Source organism: Columba livia, chromosome 7 (assembly GCF_036013475.1).
Source record: "Columba livia isolate bColLiv1 breed racing homer chromosome 7, bColLiv1.pat.W.v2, whole genome shotgun sequence".
NCBI classification, from domain to species: Eukaryota; Metazoa; Chordata; class Aves; order Columbiformes; family Columbidae; genus Columba; species Columba livia.
The window spans coordinates 3,336,611-3,354,765 of record NC_088608.1 but is presented as its reverse complement, the minus strand read 5'-3'; the positions used below and the strand labels follow the sequence as shown (position 1 = coordinate 3,354,765).

Below are 18,155 nucleotides of genomic sequence, written 5' to 3'. Positions count from 1 at the left end.
TCTCAGCACCTTAGGATCTCTGATGTTTCCATTTCAGCAACGCTTCATTCCATTGACGAACATTTTCATTTTAGAGGAACTTAATAATTAGTTAAGGTCATAGAGGAAGCCAGAGACAGAGCAGAAAAGAAACAAAAACATACAAACAAATAAATATATATCTATTAACCCACATACACACACAAAACCCAACAACTACTCAAAAACCACTGTCCTGTGCTCAGATTCTCCTGAAATGGCCATTGTCACCAAAGCCCACCCTTCCCATCTCAAAATTCAGCCCTTGCTGTGAACATTGACACGTCTCCCACGGCCTGCAGTGGGAGTTAATGGACTTCACACATGTGAAATTAATTGTGGGGATAATTCTGAAACAATTACCTTTTCTTGGAATCCCAGTTGACAACTATTCTAATAAATCATGGTACTGCTCTCGTTATAACGATCATTAGTAATCAAATGCATCTGTGTGCTCGCCCTGTTTGCTCGCTTCAAGTAAAACTATTGAAAAAGCAAAGAGTCCAGCTCCCATGTGCCTAAAATACAATATGGACACAGAGGGCCCGACTGCGTTTCCAAGCACGCTGTTGTAGCTGCAATTACAAACTGCTTGTGCCATTATGCAAACTTTAATCTCAGGAAAAGATTCATATTCATGTCTACATACTCCACATATTCTGAGTTTTTTCTTTCTCTTTTTAAAAATTCCAATTTTTGGAGTGCTTCAAAGGAAAATCCAGCATGAATCCTGAAATTAAATTGTGTTTGTTTTGGGTTTTTTTCCTCTAAGTTTACCCCTCTTCTGACTTTGGAAGTGTTATGGAATATAGTCCTTGTAGTACTTTTCAAACCATAGGCATGGTTTCTTTATGGATGTGTCCTATGAGAACACATAATTATCATAATACAAATTATTTGCGAAGAGCTACACATTCCTTAAGAATCTTTCTTATTATTGTAGAATGCATACACACCATAAAAACAGGATTAAAAACACGGGAATTTAGGGATCAAACCTACATAAAGATAGTAATACTTCTCATTACACTCGTCGGTAGAAAGCGCTAAATCCATTTTCAAATAGTATCACTGATTTATCTAGAGCGAGTCGTTATTTCACTGTTTCTCTGTGGTACGGAGGGGCTGCCCTCATGTCCCCTGCTCGCCCATGAGGCTTTTATACAGGTTGGGTTTGGCAACTGGCATTTTTCGTCTCTCCACCCCAATCTTCATTTCTCAGGTACTTCAGGGGACACTCCAAGGCAAATTTCAAAAGGGAGCAGGGTTTCTAGGGGTGGACACATGCGGCTCCTTTCCTCCAACCTACTGCACCTTCTCCCACCTACCCTGGGGAAAAATCAAGATCACGGAGAAAACTCAACCCTAATAAACATCTTTCTTCTCTCTTTTTGAGATTATAATAACTCCTTGAATCAGCGATCCAGTAGGAACACTCCGGTTTGCTCTCCCTGCCAATAAACCACACACACCAGCCAAAAGATTTCCTAGAATCCTCATCTGAAGTCAACAACAGGCTGTAATGATGGGCAAATCAAATTTATTTAAAAGGGAAAATGAGACCATATACAAAACATTTCAGCCAGATGCACTACACCTCTACCTGTATCTATTAATATTCACTGGCTCTCTGATGCCTTAAAAATTTACTTAACTCTTTTTTTTTACTTCCTTTGCTATTTCATTGTAGATTATATCCCATTTCAGTGCCAGGCATCCATTTACACAGCGTATACTTAAGGCTGTGAGATACGATCCCAGATGAGGTATTGCCTCCAACAGAAAATGAAAAATATTCCATGCATTTTAAACATGAATCAAAGATCGTAAGTTACACAAATGCGTGATACATTTCTGCCATTCTCTGGCAGGAAAGCAAAACAGAAGTGGCAGCTATAGCAATTGTATAATGGTAATTATTGAGAGAAATAATTATACAAAAACCTGTTCAAATTATGTACAGGATGGAATGACTCAAAGCGAGAAGAATTTGAAGTGATAGTTAATACTTCAGCAAACATCACTATATGACACCGGGCAGCAAAATCCGACAAATATATCTGCTAAAATTCTTCTTTCTACCCTTTGAGACTAAATGAGACTAAAAGCAGCTATTGGTGCCTGGGGTCCAGCTGCAGGGACTCCTGCTCTCTGCAGCATCAGGGCGCAGGTTCCTACACCAGGAAAGCAGGAAGCCCTAACGCTGTTTTATTGTATAATAAACAGACTATAATCACTCATTTACAGTCATTCAATAATATCAATCCTCCCTCAGCTGCAGGTGGGTTTAGAAAATTAAACCACCACATTAGAGGTGAGAAATAGAGTGGGACGTCACAGCAGAGCCAAGCAGCTCCAGAGCTCCGAGGCCCAGCCTGATCTGTCACCTGTGTCACTACCAGTGTTTCTGCCTGTCCCCAGAGCTAAAACTTCTTGGCCGAGAGGTTTTTCTCTGTGGTCTGACTCCTGCCACCCCAACGCAATGGATGAAACACGTGGTCACTGACATTATCATCCTTGAAAAGTCAAGGAAGACTCACCACCTCTGCCCTTTTTTGCTGAGTCTCTTTCTGGCTTTCCCAGATTGCATTCGAGCTTCTTGTTCTTCCTTCTCTCTCTATTTTCAAAATCACTTCTTCTGCCGTGTCCGCTCCCTCCTTCTTTCCACCAGTTTGTAAACCTCTGTCCTCACTTCCAACAGCTGGACACTCCAGCCCAAGCCCTTCTGAAGATAACAGATTTCTCAATATGTGTGCACAAAAAACCACAAATATCCTTAATTTCTCTCTATTAGCTACAAACATTTCCCCAGTTATTTGTTCTCTTACAGCCATGTTGCGATTCCACTTCCCACTGTAGTGCATCTTATTTGAAACTAATTTGTGGCTCAGCCAAGGGCAGGAATCACAGGCTTTTACATGTGCTGTAAACACACGTTTGATTGCTGCACGTTGAAACAATAAATGCTATGAAATGAAAGTGTTATTGATTTCCTAGGTTAACAATTTAGCAACAAGAGCACAAGACAGTAAAATTATTACTTGGGTTTATCTTAAAGGTTTCTCCTGGACCACTCATACAGGCAAAGCACCACATGCACTGTCCTGTATTAATCATAATTTTTCAAAGTTTTTGTTCTAAGAGCTTTGGAAAAGTCGGCTGCTACCAAAGCTTTGTCTTCCAATGCATCACGGGTCCATCAAGGCTTTCCTTGTACGTGACACAGAGCTTCAAGAAAGACTTTAGACAAGCTGGGCTTCTCGTGAAATACCTAAAGCCCCATTTCTCAAAGGTGTCAGTGGAGATTGTGGTACTGAACACACCTACATTACAAAAACAATACATCCCACCATCAGCCGAGGTCCTACCACTGGATCCGCACTTGTATCTGTACTAAGTTTTCCCCAAAAAGAGGAAAAATAGCAAATTGCGCAATACAAAATGAAATCTGTGGCCTCTGAATATCTGATGTCACAATTAAACCAGTATGTTGAACAACTTGCCTCAACTTATTTTTCTAGTGAGTTTTCTACTGAAAAGCTTATGTCATGTTACTATTTCCTTCTTCGCTTTGCAGCCATCAAATCTAAAATCTGTTCGCCAAGTGTTTCTCTTTCATTCTTGAGGGACACAAAATTGAAAGAGTGTGCTGGAGGGCTCAGGAAATATTGCAGAGAGAGGATTAGTCCATCAGCTCTGAACCACCAGATGATCTCTTGTCAGACGCTACTACTTGCCTTTGACCTCCTCTTCATGGACCATTTCACTGTATGGTTTCAATTTTAGATCTGGTATCACGTTCACAGTCATGAATACCGTACAAAACCTGCTCTCTAAAATTCTGATTGCCAGTGAAAATGCAGTAAAAAAGCTGACAAATGCTTCAGGATACAAGTAAAAATGGCAAAGACAGAAAAAGACTGTTCTGCTGATGAGCAAATTACACACAGTGCAACTTACTCAACTTGCCACGTCAAAAGAAGTGGCTTTTTCTGAAGATAAAAAATGTTAATATTAATTAACAAGGTTCTCATAGACTTGTGGTTCTAAAGTCCAGCCCAGCTCAGAAAACATTACAAGCATTTTCTGTGCAGAGGGGAAAAAGTAGCAAGTGTTTCAGAGGATTTACAGTTAATACTGACATTTCTTTCAGTATTCAGATGTATTTATTTTCTCAATGTACATAATCAGCTCACTGTGTTCTTTCTAATTAAATTATCTTCCACTGTACAGTCCTTCAGTGCTACAGTATTCTAGGAAAATAAATATAAAACCAAAAGCCCACTGTGGACTCAGCGAGACAGCTGCCCAAAATTTATATTAGAATGGTCCTTGAAGGGAAGTAATAACATATATATTTTTAATTCTAGGTATTATAAGTCCACCAGTGTTGTTTTCTTTAATTGTTTTACCCTCTGGGCACGTCTGCAAGATAGAGAGGTGACATTACCCCTAATTAAGGGATACAGACCTGAAACCTGATTTGTTCAAGGTGCCACATGGAGCCTACGACAACCTTGGGATCTGGGGACAGATAGCCCAGATCTCACTCAAGTGTCCTACTCCTTACTGCAAATGAGCCCCCCTGGAAATACTATAGAGGATCCTTTTAATGACACTGGGAAAATGAGGGGAGGTATTTGTACTCTTATAGAATTAAATACAAATTAAACCCCCGCATACAGTGGAGGGCAAGGCAGGAGAAAAGCAGCCCCTTGGAAAACGCCATGGGAGATACATTGAGGTTTCCAGGAGCAGGAATAAGATATTGAGCTGTGTTAAAATTTGTAAATCTTGCCAAAAAGGCAGACATTCACACAAGATTGAGACATGATGGCTTTTGACTACTTCATCTACTCTTTGCCTGTCATGCACCCATGGCCGTGTGAGAACCACAGTGTGAGATGAGTGTCCATGTGGGGCATCCACAGCACCAGCCAAGGAAACACTTTAGTCTCCAATTTCCATGTATTTCCTCAAAACATCAGGTTAGAAGGATGATTTGGATTCCTGCAGTCCATATTAAACACTATGGGAGGAAAGTCCACCATTAAAGCTTGTAGCAGTCCTACCAGTCCTCAGCTAACTCACGCGTGCCCCCCACTTACGTTCTCTACACAGACTCTTCCCACCCACGCTCCACTTCAACCACATTTTGACAGTTATTTCAGCACACAGTTTAACAATTCTTCCCTTCTCATGTCTTTCACCGCGTAATACAAGCATTATTTCTGCATATTATATTTATTTTCCTATTTCATTACAAGTTGGGTCTTGGTAGGAGTTCTAAGACCAAAACCAACAGAAGAGCCTTATTGTAATAATGATTTTTAAAAATCAACTAAAAATGTAATGCAAAGCTTAAGGAAAAGAAAAGAAACATGGGTGACATGAAGGTGGTCACACAGGATCATGTCATCAGAGACACATTAAGAACAAACTGCTGTGCCCCAGTTACTGGATCACCCAGCTCCCTCTATAATATTGGTTTGGCTTTCTAACTCTTGGCGACAAGTTCCCATCTGTCTCTAAGGAAAAAGAGCAGTGGGGATCCTCACTAGAAGCCATGTGAATGGGACCACGTAACACGGGATGCTATGACAGCATCAGGGAAGATGGAAACAAGCAGCAACATCCACAAAATCCAGAGGAAATTACCCCGATTTCCCTTCCTTGGTATCTTGCTGAGTTGTGCAGAAGCTGCTTCTGACACTGCAGATCTGAGGAGGTTAAAAGGAGGAAATCAAACAGCTCAATATAAGACTAAACGTTGTAATAGCAGCAGATCGGGGGTTTTTCTCTTGTATTTTGTACGACACACACTGTGGGCACAAACTTTGCTTTCCAATGCACCGACGCTGTATGCAATTTTTATTGACAATCACATTATAAAAGCTGCCACAATTCAGCTTTTTTGCACAGTGGGAAGATGTGGGAAATTATTTGGGTTTTTGCCTTACAGGAAATTGCTGAGGTTTCCAAGACCGGAAGAAAAGGCAACTATTTTTATTGCACTTTTATTCAAAAAGGTGAATTATATTTTGGGGAAAAGGAAGCTCTCCTTCAAAAAGTCGTTAATTTCTAGATTCCCAAGCCAAGAACTCTCACTCGGCGGGTTATAAGGTCACGGATGAAGCCGTTAGCAACGCTGCTATTCCCATCGCCTTCGTTAGGGTTAACACCTTCTGCAGAGCACAATCAACTTTTAAGGCACAATATAAAACTTTAATAGTACTCATAATTAGTGCCAACTGGGGTAGTTTCTGTGATGTCTACCAGGGCCTTAGCTCGGGATCATAAATTCCATCTCACTTGGGTCAACCATCTATCAGGTGGTAACTACTGTTCCCTGCTACCCACCTGGACTGGCCATGGTATGAAGCTGAACACGGTTTATTTTTACAATATATCACAATAGATGCCTATATCGGGATATTTAGCAGCAGGTTTTGGCTTATGATCAGGGCATATTTCGTTATATTGTGAAATATATATATTGAGCTAGGTTGCTTGGATAAACTTCGGAAAGAGAAAAAATGACACTAGCACTAGTGAATGGGATTTACAACTCACGCTTCCGAGCACCTTTACTGCACAAAATCTGTTTATTAGCACAAGTTTTCCCTTTGTATGTTGTGTTTACTTGTTTCCCAGCAGGGTCTGCTGATGTTAATGGACTCACAGCAGTACATTCTACTTCTGTTATTACAGGTCTAATTCAGTCATTAACATTTCATTAATGGACTGGCCTCCTAGCTGTTTGCATGGCTGTCTAGATATTGATGAGCTTTCTAGTATAGAAAACTGGTATTTAAGGCAGACTCTTAAAGGTTTATTAAAATGCTGGCGGATCTTCATGGCATTCTGTCACTTATTTTAGAAGATAAAAGACAAACCCTTGCACTAATTTGCATTGCAAAAGTTGTCGCCATCTGAACAGAAAATAAATTTCATGCAAAAAATCCTAAGGAAAGGCAAAAAAGATCCCACAGTTACATCACCTGCATACAAGAGTCTCCAGTTCCTGCCTTAAAACTGAGTTCCTTATGAGGAACCGCACATCGGTGGGACACAAATTGATCCTTTTTCCACCTCCCAAGGGTGTTTTGCAGATCCACAAGCTCAGATTTTCTTTCAGAGTCTGAACCGGAGCTCATAATGTTCCCCACAACCCACTCCATTGGGAACAGCCTTACCGGCACCAGTGGAATTGGCCAAATTAAGTAAGAGACTGCTCAGAATAGCGGGCAGTAATTTTGGGGAAACTTGACATTATTGCCAAAGAGGGAGATTTATCACAACTTTAAGACTCCATTAATTTTCTAGATTTATCAACAGGGTAGTGGGATCTAATTGTAAAACAATCTAGGTAATATCTATTGAATAGGTAAGAGTCCTTACAAAACTGCTCGATGCAGCTACAAGGTGCTTCCTTTACCGCATCTCTGCTTTTTTTCCCCATTAAAAGTATCTTTTCAGGCACCAAAGAGAATCGAAATATGCTGCAACATATCACACGAGCGTCTAACGCAAGTACTCTGTGAAAATTACTAATTTGATATCGTCATTATGTTTGTAATATAAAATTATTAAGTACTGTCATATTGCACAGTAAATGGAACTTATATTGCTGTAATAAAATGTATTTCAATTCCAATACAACAACTTTATCATATTATTTAATGGTATTCACTGTTAAGAAAAGTAAGATAGAGCCAGGAAAACACGGCTGATGGGTACATTACGCTACAATATTAGGTCACAATATAATTTCTGAGCTTCTTTATGTGCTTTTTTACATTTATGAACACCTGCAAATTCTATTTGTTTTTGTTAGAGAGCGAGATGTTAAAAAGTAGAGGTAGGATTAGGAGCTAGTAAACAAAATCCCTGGTGTAAGTTCAGCATTATATATGCCTTTGACTTTTGCTTTATAAATGAAGCTATAAATATTATTGATCCTAAATTCATTTTTTTTAAGGATCTTACTGGCTCGGTCAGTCAGGACTATGCCAGGATGACATGAATATATCTCTTATTAAGAAACCTAAAGCTTATTATCTTGATAAATGCAGCTACATTTGAGAAATCAGGGTGGGGGCGAGGAGCACAGGGAAAGGAGGGACACAGTGTTTTAATACAAATATGTTCAAGTGTTTTTCTCCTCTGTAGATCTGTCATAGCGCAGAATGCACGAGCTACTTATTTAACAGAGGGAAATCAAAGAAAGCATGAGAAAGGATGCCAAATCCTCATCTAAACATTTTCATCTAGGTTCCTTTTGTCTGTCAGAGTAAATAAAATGAAGAAACAAACCGCAACTAGAGGGGGGGTCAGAAAAAACAGCAGTCAGCTAAAATGTCATGACTTGCTTCTCCGCAGGTGTCAACTTGACTTCACTGAAATGGCAACAACTTTGATTTTCTCATCAGGAAAAAATGTTTATTCCCTCTACCAGACCTAAGAGATAAGAGCACGATGGAACGCCGCACATTGTCATATTGTGGATTTCTGTGTGCAACTCTTCTTGAGACACGTGCTAAAAATATTTTGTGTGCTTTGCCTTGAATTGTTGTCATGAATTATTGAATTGAGCTCTTACTTTTTCATTGAACTGGCAGTCTTAATAATTTAAACACTGGTCTTTAAGAGACTTACCGTATGCTGATGATCTTCATGGGAAGAAAGAGAACCTTGCAATTATGTTATATCTGTCTTGATTTTTTTGTTGTTGTTTTTCAATGCATTTCATGACATATCATGCATTATGATATGACTGTATCGTTTTAGCACACCAGACAACTTTTCTCTATATTCAACTTGTCATTGACAATTTAGCTGGCTTTCATTCCTGTAGCCAGAAATTCATACTTTCTGAATATTCACGTGTACCTGATGGGTAAAGGTCCCATTTACTCTAGGAAATTAGGTGGGAAATAATCTTCAAAGTTGTTGTATGTGTGTGTGTGGCAATTTACGGTGGATTTGGATGGCAACCTTCTTGCACCTCAGCAATATCTGATGCTCCAAAGAAAAACCAAAAGCTAAGAGATGTGAAAGAGTTCCGAAGTTACAGCCTCACTTCTACAAAAACCTCAACTTGCTTCCCAACTAATCTGAACAAAGGGATTAGAGTTAGAAAAACAAAAAAAAGTGTACTTGCTCTATTATGACAATGGTTGAAAATGAAGTTTTTGGGAAAGCTGTTGGCAAATCACTGAGCTTAGTTAATCACCTACACTTTAACATGAATTAAGTTGTGCTGGGTCTTACTGAAGAACATTTCATGCCCTTCAGGACCTGCTTCAAGGACTGGTGTTGGTATCATGGTCAGCAACACTGAAAGCAATGGATCCATCGACTCATCACACCTTCTATTTAGCAACTACATCTCCTTCAATTCCCATGAAGACCAGAAAGCGCCTACAGAATTTTGAAGGAAAAATATTTATATTCAACTACTATCATAACTTCTCTGCAAGGGGCTGATTCTGGTTTCTGCCCCCTCAAGAGCTCGACAAACCCATGAAACCACTTAGTAAGCTTCAACCTTTGAAAGTAATTTTGCACAGTTTTCTATTAATAGACTATACAGATTTCAGTATCTTGAATTCATCTACAATAATTTCATGATCCCTGTAAGTTTGTACCCATCCCCAGCTATAATTCTGGCCCAGATTTTGACATGAACATTACTGTGGAAAGTCACTTACAACCTCTGCATTTCTGCTTAACTGTGAAAGGGGAATAAGATATGTTTTCATCTTTGTAAACAACAGAACTTCCTTAGGTGGAATATATTAAACCGAAAAGCACAAAAGTGATTTTAAAAATGCAAGTCCTTTTAATATCAACAAAGAAAACAGCTTTAAAGTTAGAAGCTAACACAAAAAACTTCAGTAATTATTCATCCAAATTCAAAACAGAGCAAATTCAGCAGCGACAAAGCCGTGAGGTAACACTCACCATCTCCTAACCAGGAACCTCGTCCTCAGCTACCAGAATGCCACCATTCACCACAGGGATTTAATGACCATTTGTTGCATATTTTTTGGTATGAGAACCATTACAATCCACACAACATCATCCTCAATCAAATAACTTCAAGTGACCCTCAAGAAGTATTGCTTTAGACTTTTCTCTTTCAGCTTCATCTCTGGAGGAAATAGAGACTTGCTTGAAAATGAACATTTTTCTAACCAGTTAAAAGTTCAGTCTATTCCTCATCCACAAAATGGTGACAGCAGCAATGAGCTTATGAGACTACAAAAAGCCAAGGTAGATATTCAGATTTCAGGAATTTTTAGGTCGGTCAAATGAAACAAAAAAAATAATTTTCCGCTAAAACTTCAGAGAACAATTCAACTGATAAGGTTTTTCTTTTTACTCAATTAAAAATTTCAAAAACATTTTAAGATATTTTTTTAAGAAATCCTTCCTGTCAAGGAAAATACTCTGTGAATTCCAGAAGCATGAAAGAATCTGAATGATAGAAATGCTTTAAATACATAACGTATTTGGTCTAATAACAATAACTTAATAATCTCTGAAATCTAACCTCAGCATTTGCACTGGTGGTTTAAGGAGTCCCTCAATCTCTATGGACTTCACCCAATTACACCACAAAACAACAACGCAAGAACCGTTTCAAAACACCTCTTCAAAACCCAGAACAAAGTCCCAATTCTCACAACCTTCCCGTGGTAGAACCAGAGATTACAAAAATGAGAAATTTTGGGAGTCAGTTGATGTTTCTGATGGATGGTGATGTGTTACTGAGGTAAAACCCAACCTCATTTTACACAGCACAACCACAGCAAGATTACAAAATATTAACTTCAAGCATCACGTAAAACATGAATAATCTGCATTGCTACAAAATTCTAAAATGCATGATATTTCTTTGCCACACATGTCCTTGTAGCCTCATAAAACAAACTGTTTCATTATGTGCCTATGGGTTTGTGTATATATATCACAAAATGTTAGCTACTGTCAAAAGTAAGGAAATAGATTCTGACATTGGAGAAACTTTTATGCTGCTCTCCTGTGCCTTTGGATCTAGAGGCAGAGCTGCTGGGCTGGTGAATCTGCCCTGAGTCCATGACCAGAGACGCCACATGAAACAGGAGTTCTCTTCTATAAACTCCAAATGATCACAGGGCAATTTGTATTTTAACTGATGGAAAGAAAAATCTCATTTAGTTTCCTTGCCTGCTCAGGAGTGATTTTCATTTGGGCAAGTCAGTTCTGTTCTTGGTAATAAGATGCATTTTTCCTCATGTAGACAAACTGAAATAAATATCAATGAAAAGAAGCAGTCTCTGTCCAGTTTGCACTTTACCACTAGTTAAAACTAAGTAGTAAACCCTCTATGTTTTCTGTCCTTCGTTGTAAAGTAGCCATAAATTGTAACCCTTTTAACTAATCCACAATTCAGACTGCTATCTCAGTTCAGTTTATTGGCTTCCAAAAAGGTTAAATGATTTCAGCTGCACTAAATGTATAAAATGGTAGAACAGCCGTTAAAACAGCAAATTTGTATAGGATATCACGGGAATATATTTTTATTTATAATATGGGAAAAGCTCAACTTTTCATTTTCAATCCGAGATAAAACTCCTCCCGTACCTCCACATACCCTGGTTAAACTGTTATTTCATGGTGGTTTGCCCCATGTAAACCCAAACATTTTCAGACTGACATACTGCTGAATTGCCAAACTCCCTTCTTGAAATGCCAGTAATTGCTTTGGAAACTAAGTAAAATTTCTTCTTTCTATTTCCCTTCAAAATCTCTCTCCTACTTGTTCAACCTGCACTGCAAGTTCTGCACATGGAGTCCTTGGTAATGATTAGAAAACCGACAATTCCAATCTGCAATGAATTTTTCCGAGTTCTACAGTCTTACTGGACATAATATTCACTGAAACCAGGTAAGATCCTGCAGTTGCAATCAATTATCATGCAGGTATAAATTCCACTCACTGAAGTTAGTATTTATTTTTGATGTTCAGCAGTAGGTGCTTTGAAAACTATTTCTTGTAAGCAAAATGACAGAGGAGTCAGCAGTGTGCAAAGTAATGCTTCACCAAATCAAGTGTTCAAGTTATTGAAATATAACATGGGGATATGTTTGAGCTTGAAACGGGTGCATCAAATCTGTTCAGTGGGCATACGAAAATTTAAGAGTACTACAAATGAGATCCACAGGTGCTGTTGGTGATAGGAATTAGAATTAAGTTTACCCTATGAAGTATGAAAAGCAGCTTAACAGTAATTTTACGCTACCTTCTCGAGAAACGTAAAGAGTCCAGCAAAAGGATTGTCATCGTATCATAGAACTTGGTCAACATTCAGGTAAGACAGGAAGAAAAACAAAAAAAGCCAGCATAATATAGGTATGTTTATTATCTTGCAAAGATATCTTGCAAAAAACCCAACCCCAATCACATGGAAGGAAACAACCAGTTATTATTATTAAAAATAAAAGTTTGTATCTCACCCGCAGTATCTATCCACCTTTTCACCTGAAATGTTTCCATTTCAGTGTCATTTTGAATTGGGCAGAAATATTTAAGTTGTTTTTAGTAAGCAATATAACCTTTTCTTGATCTGGAGGTACTAAAGTACCTCCTGAGACATTAGGAACACCCTACAAGCAAATGGCCTTTTATTTTCTGACACAACCTTGATGAAAATGGGCTGTAAAAGCCTGTTCCAGGCGCTCCCATTTCCTGCCACTCCAGGGTTTAAATAGATGACAGGAGGGGACACACATGTCACATCAGATGAACGTGGGCTACTCAGCACCCGTGTCTCCTTGCCCAATAAAGATGATTCTTCTAGGACAGAGAACCATGAGTTTAGAGCAAAAATACCACGTAAAGAGGTACTTTTACAAGCAGTATATGCACGTAGAGTGTCTAACAATGAGGTCTACGGATAAAATCAGCGAGTACCTAATGATGCTGCAGGTGCTGTGGGTTCTCGCTTCCCATGTTCTAATTGCTGGTCAATCTTCCAGCTCTCACACTCAATGCCATCATTTTCATCTCTGCAAAGTAGACACAAACATAAGTGTCCTGGCGTGGCATCATTCTGTAATGGTCTGGATGGGTATGAAACATGGGCAAGATGTAAGACTGTAGAAGAGTGGACTCGTTAGAAAAATGTACAGCAGCGTATCAGAATTGTCCTTTTCTATTGCTATAAAAATATTTGCAATAAGAACAAAGACAATCAGAGGAAAACTAAAGAGAGGTATTATTATTTTGTGGATACAACCTCACCGAAACAATAAAATAAAAAAGTAATTAAGATGGAAGGGAATTACTGGTTGGTTTAATGCATGTTAAACATTTTTCCTAGTGAAAGGTGGAAACGCTCACACCTGGAGGGGCATGTAAAATGAGATTCAAGAAGACACTGGAAATATAAACTGAGCATCAGAAGACATCAGAGCAGAAAACCTTCCAGTCTGCATCACCATGTTCCACAGCCACGGGTCCCACTGGTGCTGGTCCCCACGGCCACGGCCGCGTTGGGCATCTCAGGCCCTTTTCTCTCCGGAAGGACACGGGAACCACTTGGCCAAGCGCTATAAAGGGACCACCAGCACCTCTTGATTTGAGTGCTGGAATTTCTGCGAGAAGCAAACACCGGCAAGCAAATGCAGCTGTTGCAGGCATTGCAGAGATTTTCACCCCCGAAAACTTGGAGGCCTCCAGACAGACACTCTGGGAGGCTGCGGAGGGACCTTTTGTAGCATTTTAAAATATTTCTCAGCCTCGGGGCTGCATGTTACAATCATGTTTTGCTTGCTAACACATCACCTCTTTTCCTTTGTACAGAACCACCTCACAGGTTCACCTCCCCGGTCTTCAAGGTTCAAGGCAAATGCACAAGACATTCCCAAAGCCACGGGAACTGCGCTCGGGTTTGCAAAGATTTTTTGTGACATTTTAATGAAAACTCACTATGCTTCTAATGGAGAGAAAATACCTTAAACAGACCCTTAAGAAGAAATACAGAAGGGGAGGAAAAAAAACCCCACAATACTAAGTGTGAAGTCTGACAAGTAAGAGTGAGTCAAAAGAGCACAGCACATACATTTAAATACCAAATAACTCTTGTCACCATAAGATTACCAGGAAGAGTTAAAAGTCGGGTCTCCTGTCTGGAAAAAAGTATTCCAGGAATATATTCTGAACTTTGCACAGTTACTTTTTGTGACAAATTAAATATATAAGATTTATTGAGATGCCTCATGTTTAATAAAATACTCGTAACAGCTTGTGATATTTCACAGGGTAAATAACAGGATTGTTAACGGTATTTGTATAGCAGGTCTAAGAATAATAAAAAGTTCATTCAATAACAAACTGACAACAAGTTATTTCAGGTTATAAAAATGTGTGAGGTAAGAGTCTAAATGACAAAACACAAAGGATCAGAAGTTCTAGGGCAGACAACATTTGAGTCCAAAACCAGATCATGTTAATCCAAGTATCATTTAAACTCTGAAACCACCTGAAATAAGGAGATAGAATTTTCCACATAAATTATTTTCCAAGCCAAATCCACAACAGGACAGTGGAGACAAGCGTTCCTTTATTTCCTACACAGCCAAAAACATCTCAATCTTCTCATGTTATTCAAATCTAATAAAAGATTAATATCCTTTTAGAATAAGATAATATAAAAGTATCTGAAGATAAACACGTAACAATTATTCATCCTGGATATGTCCCTCAAAGAACACGTGAACAGAAAAAGTTCAATACTTTCAAAAAGTACGTTCTTTTGAAAACATTAACAAGCAAAGACTCTCTGAGTATATTTGACTTCTAAACACATTTCTTTTTTGGAAATGCTGAGAAGGCAGACACTTTTAGTGAGGTCAATGAGACTGATTGCACAGTGTTATGGAAAATCAGGCTACTTATTTGGGAACTAAATATGAATTTTAAGAACATTCAATGAAGTCACACTTTTGAGCATTTTGGAGCTGGCCTACATTTGTTAAAGCAAAGTTTCAGACATCGGGCAACAACTTTTCAGAAGGACAAAATATTTGTTATGTCCTTCGTAGCAAAGGCAATTCACATGTTTCTGAAAAAGATGATTTGGGCAAGGGTCGAGGTTGGCTACACGGCCATTTTTCCTCTAACAGAATACCGCTTGCAAGCCACTCAACATACTTAGAGCGTCCCTAATTCTTGGTGGCTTCGACCCTGAGATATCTAGAGGACAAGGAATGGGTCCCCAGGATGATATTTGCCACCAATATTTGCCTCTCACCTGTATATCAGCATAAAAAATGATGGAGGTGATGCAGCCTAAAGAAAGGGATGTAAATAAACACTTTCTGTGCTTTAGTGCAATTATTAACATTGAAAGACCATTCTCTCCAAAGTCATTCTCACGTATTTTATCAGGGACAGTTCATTTCCAAAGTTTTCCTGTCCAAGTCTCAGCAGGAAGCTGAGCTGTTGATATTCTTTAGGTCTGTGATGTTCACAACAACAGTAACATAAACTGACTAAAGAACAACTTTCCCCCCCAAAAAAATTTTCAAACCCTGCATAGCCAGCTATTTCAAACTACAACAACTGCTATTGCTATCAATTTGAGTAATCACTTTCCCAGCTGACAGATGCAAAGCTCTCAGTTCAGATAATGACTTTTCCAGCTGAGGAGAGTGAGGGAACGGGAAGTGTATGTGGGGATAAGTGTTTGGGAATTAGAGGACAGCCAAAGTTTGCAGCTACCTGTATTATCTGAACGAGGCTAATTTACTTCTACTGGCACATTTTTACCTGAAATAAGCATAAATAAACATTTCAAAAATACATTTGGTGCAGCAGTGTACTTTCTTACAGTACTAGGCAATTTTTAAAGCTTTTTATTTTCTGTTTGAGAGCAATATCGTGACATCAGCCAGCAGCTGCAGTATTCAACTGCACTTTTACAGGGCAAGGAGAAATGGTACAGGCTGCATTGTTTCTGGCTGTGCTTAAGCCAAACCTGCTCCCTGATTTTCAGCAGGTTTTAAGTTGCTCTGCCTCCTGGCTACACCAAAAACAACCTTTTTAGCAACACGGCCCAAGTGCAGAACTGGTAGAATATGTGTTATATTCATATGGTTGAGTGTCTTATGAATTATTAAGGAGGTTACTAACAATCAGCAAACTCGGTATCTCGTGCCCTACCCCACACTTGGGGCATTTTTATGCCTCCTAATTCCTCGGGACCTTTGGATGCAGCTCAAAAAACACAAATAATTAACCAGTTCCTAAATTATACCTCTGCCCAGCTCTTAGAGAGTACATAGAGTTACCTCTTCCAAATGGTTGATGTTCCTCATCTGGACCTGCTTCCTTGTCCATGTTAGAAAGCAGAGTATTTCATCCTGTGCAGAACAAGGGAAAAAAGGCCACGTTACATCTCCCTGGAGTTGTCAAGAGCGCAAAGCTGAAAATTTGATGGCATTTTCATGACCCAGCCTTGTCCTATAGACCAAATTGTCAAGACGGCAACTGTTAAGCCACTCTAAAATAACAGAAGCTCCATTATGCATTAAAGGAACTCAGCTGGGCTGGTCAGTGTGAACAGTTATAACCCAATATCATAATTTAGCATTTACCAGGCTGTGGAACTTTGGCTACAAGTCCATAAAAGTATCAACATTAGACTGTCAAGCTGATATGAAATAAAATATTTCTATTCATGATGACAGATTGAAATTTTTATTAGGTTTGACCAAACTGGAAACAAAATATTGTGGGGTCTTTTTTAATCTTGTGCACCTTATCCCACACAATATTAATATTGTAAAACAACAAAAAAGTCAATTTTGCAAATAACAAATAAATAAGTACAATTCTTGAGCAGCTGTATCAGTAGTCTTCACGTCAATAATACCAAAAAAGAAAATATGACAGTTTTTTCAGTTTAGCCTTATTATGTGTATTTCTGTTTCTTATCTACCTATAAATTTGCTTTTTCAAGTTAAACTTCCCACAGTCATAATAATAAATCAAATATGAGGCTTGAAAACAAGGTTTCTGTTTTCTCTCTCCTACTAAAAAGACACTGGAGGTAAAAACCAGCACGCATGAGAAAAGTAACACAATATAGATATGAAATGAAAATGAGCTAAGAAAAATCACCATAAGAACTAGAGAGAAAGGCTGTGAAATCTGATTTCTGAGAGAAAAACGGAACATGTATAAAGAAAATAGCATACAGAAGTATGAGCATGCCTGTGTTCATATCCCATGCTCCTTTTTAGTGCGACTGTCACATCCGCACACGCAAAAACTACAGAACCATTTATTTTTTTCTCATATTCATACACCTTTAGCATACGCTCATTACAACAAGGTGACTTTTTTATTACTCTAACGGCAAGCAAAAAGGAGAAGTGATTGTGGGAAGATAAGGAGGTTCAGAAATGAAGTAGAACAATGTAAAAACCCAATATCAGACTTCCACAGAATCTCTTCAGCTTTCTAAGTCTATTCTCTAATAAAACAATGTGACTCATTAAAGCACTGAGGAGGTCTCCCCGCACACACTAACGATAGCAAATGCAACCCAACACTCCACATATTGTTTTATTTACAAACTTCATTAAAAATCCACTTTGGCCTCACACCCACAGCATTACACACCAGAAACTATTATTTTGCTTTGAAACGCACCCAGTCAACTTTAAAAGGCCATTCCTCCAAATGCAGAGTACATACAAATACTTAAGGGGTTAATAAACTCTTACGGTATACCAAAATCACCGGTTTTATACCTCAACTCTGGACATTTGGAGCTCCTAAGAGAGGAGTAACTGCATTGTAGGAACGCTAAAGTTCGATTTAGGTTCCTCCATCGGCAGAATGAAGTGTGTCTTACTTCTCAGGTGTGAGACTTGGCCGCCCTGCCTTTCGCAATATATTATCCCAAAAGTGTCAGAAAATGCTCAGCAGCGCCAATTCTTACAAAACTGTGTGCGTTATAAATCCCGTGTAAGCAGGGGATTTCTTATGCCAACAACGCTCTTCAACCTTTACCTTATTACCACACTTCTTTGGCCGCTAGGAGATAAAAATCATTTAAGATTTTTTTACTGCTCATGTG

General features: G+C 38.8%; 1 long non-coding RNA gene across 2 annotated transcripts in view; it reads right to left on the bottom strand.

The window, feature by feature from the left end:
* Positions 1-264: 264 nt before the first annotated feature.
* Positions 265-18,155, bottom strand: part of LOC135575290 (uncharacterized) — a 77,280-nt gene continuing 59,389 nt past the window's right edge. Inside the window, exons 3-4 of one of the 2 annotated variants that reach the window (XR_010473952.1) lie at positions 16,360-16,431; positions 265-13,074 (exon numbers count right to left, since the gene is read on the bottom strand). This is a non-coding gene — a long non-coding RNA (uncharacterized LOC135575290). Of the gene's footprint in view, positions 16,432-18,155 lie in introns of both variants that reach the window. The other variant, XR_010473951.1, reaches the window with a different exon arrangement.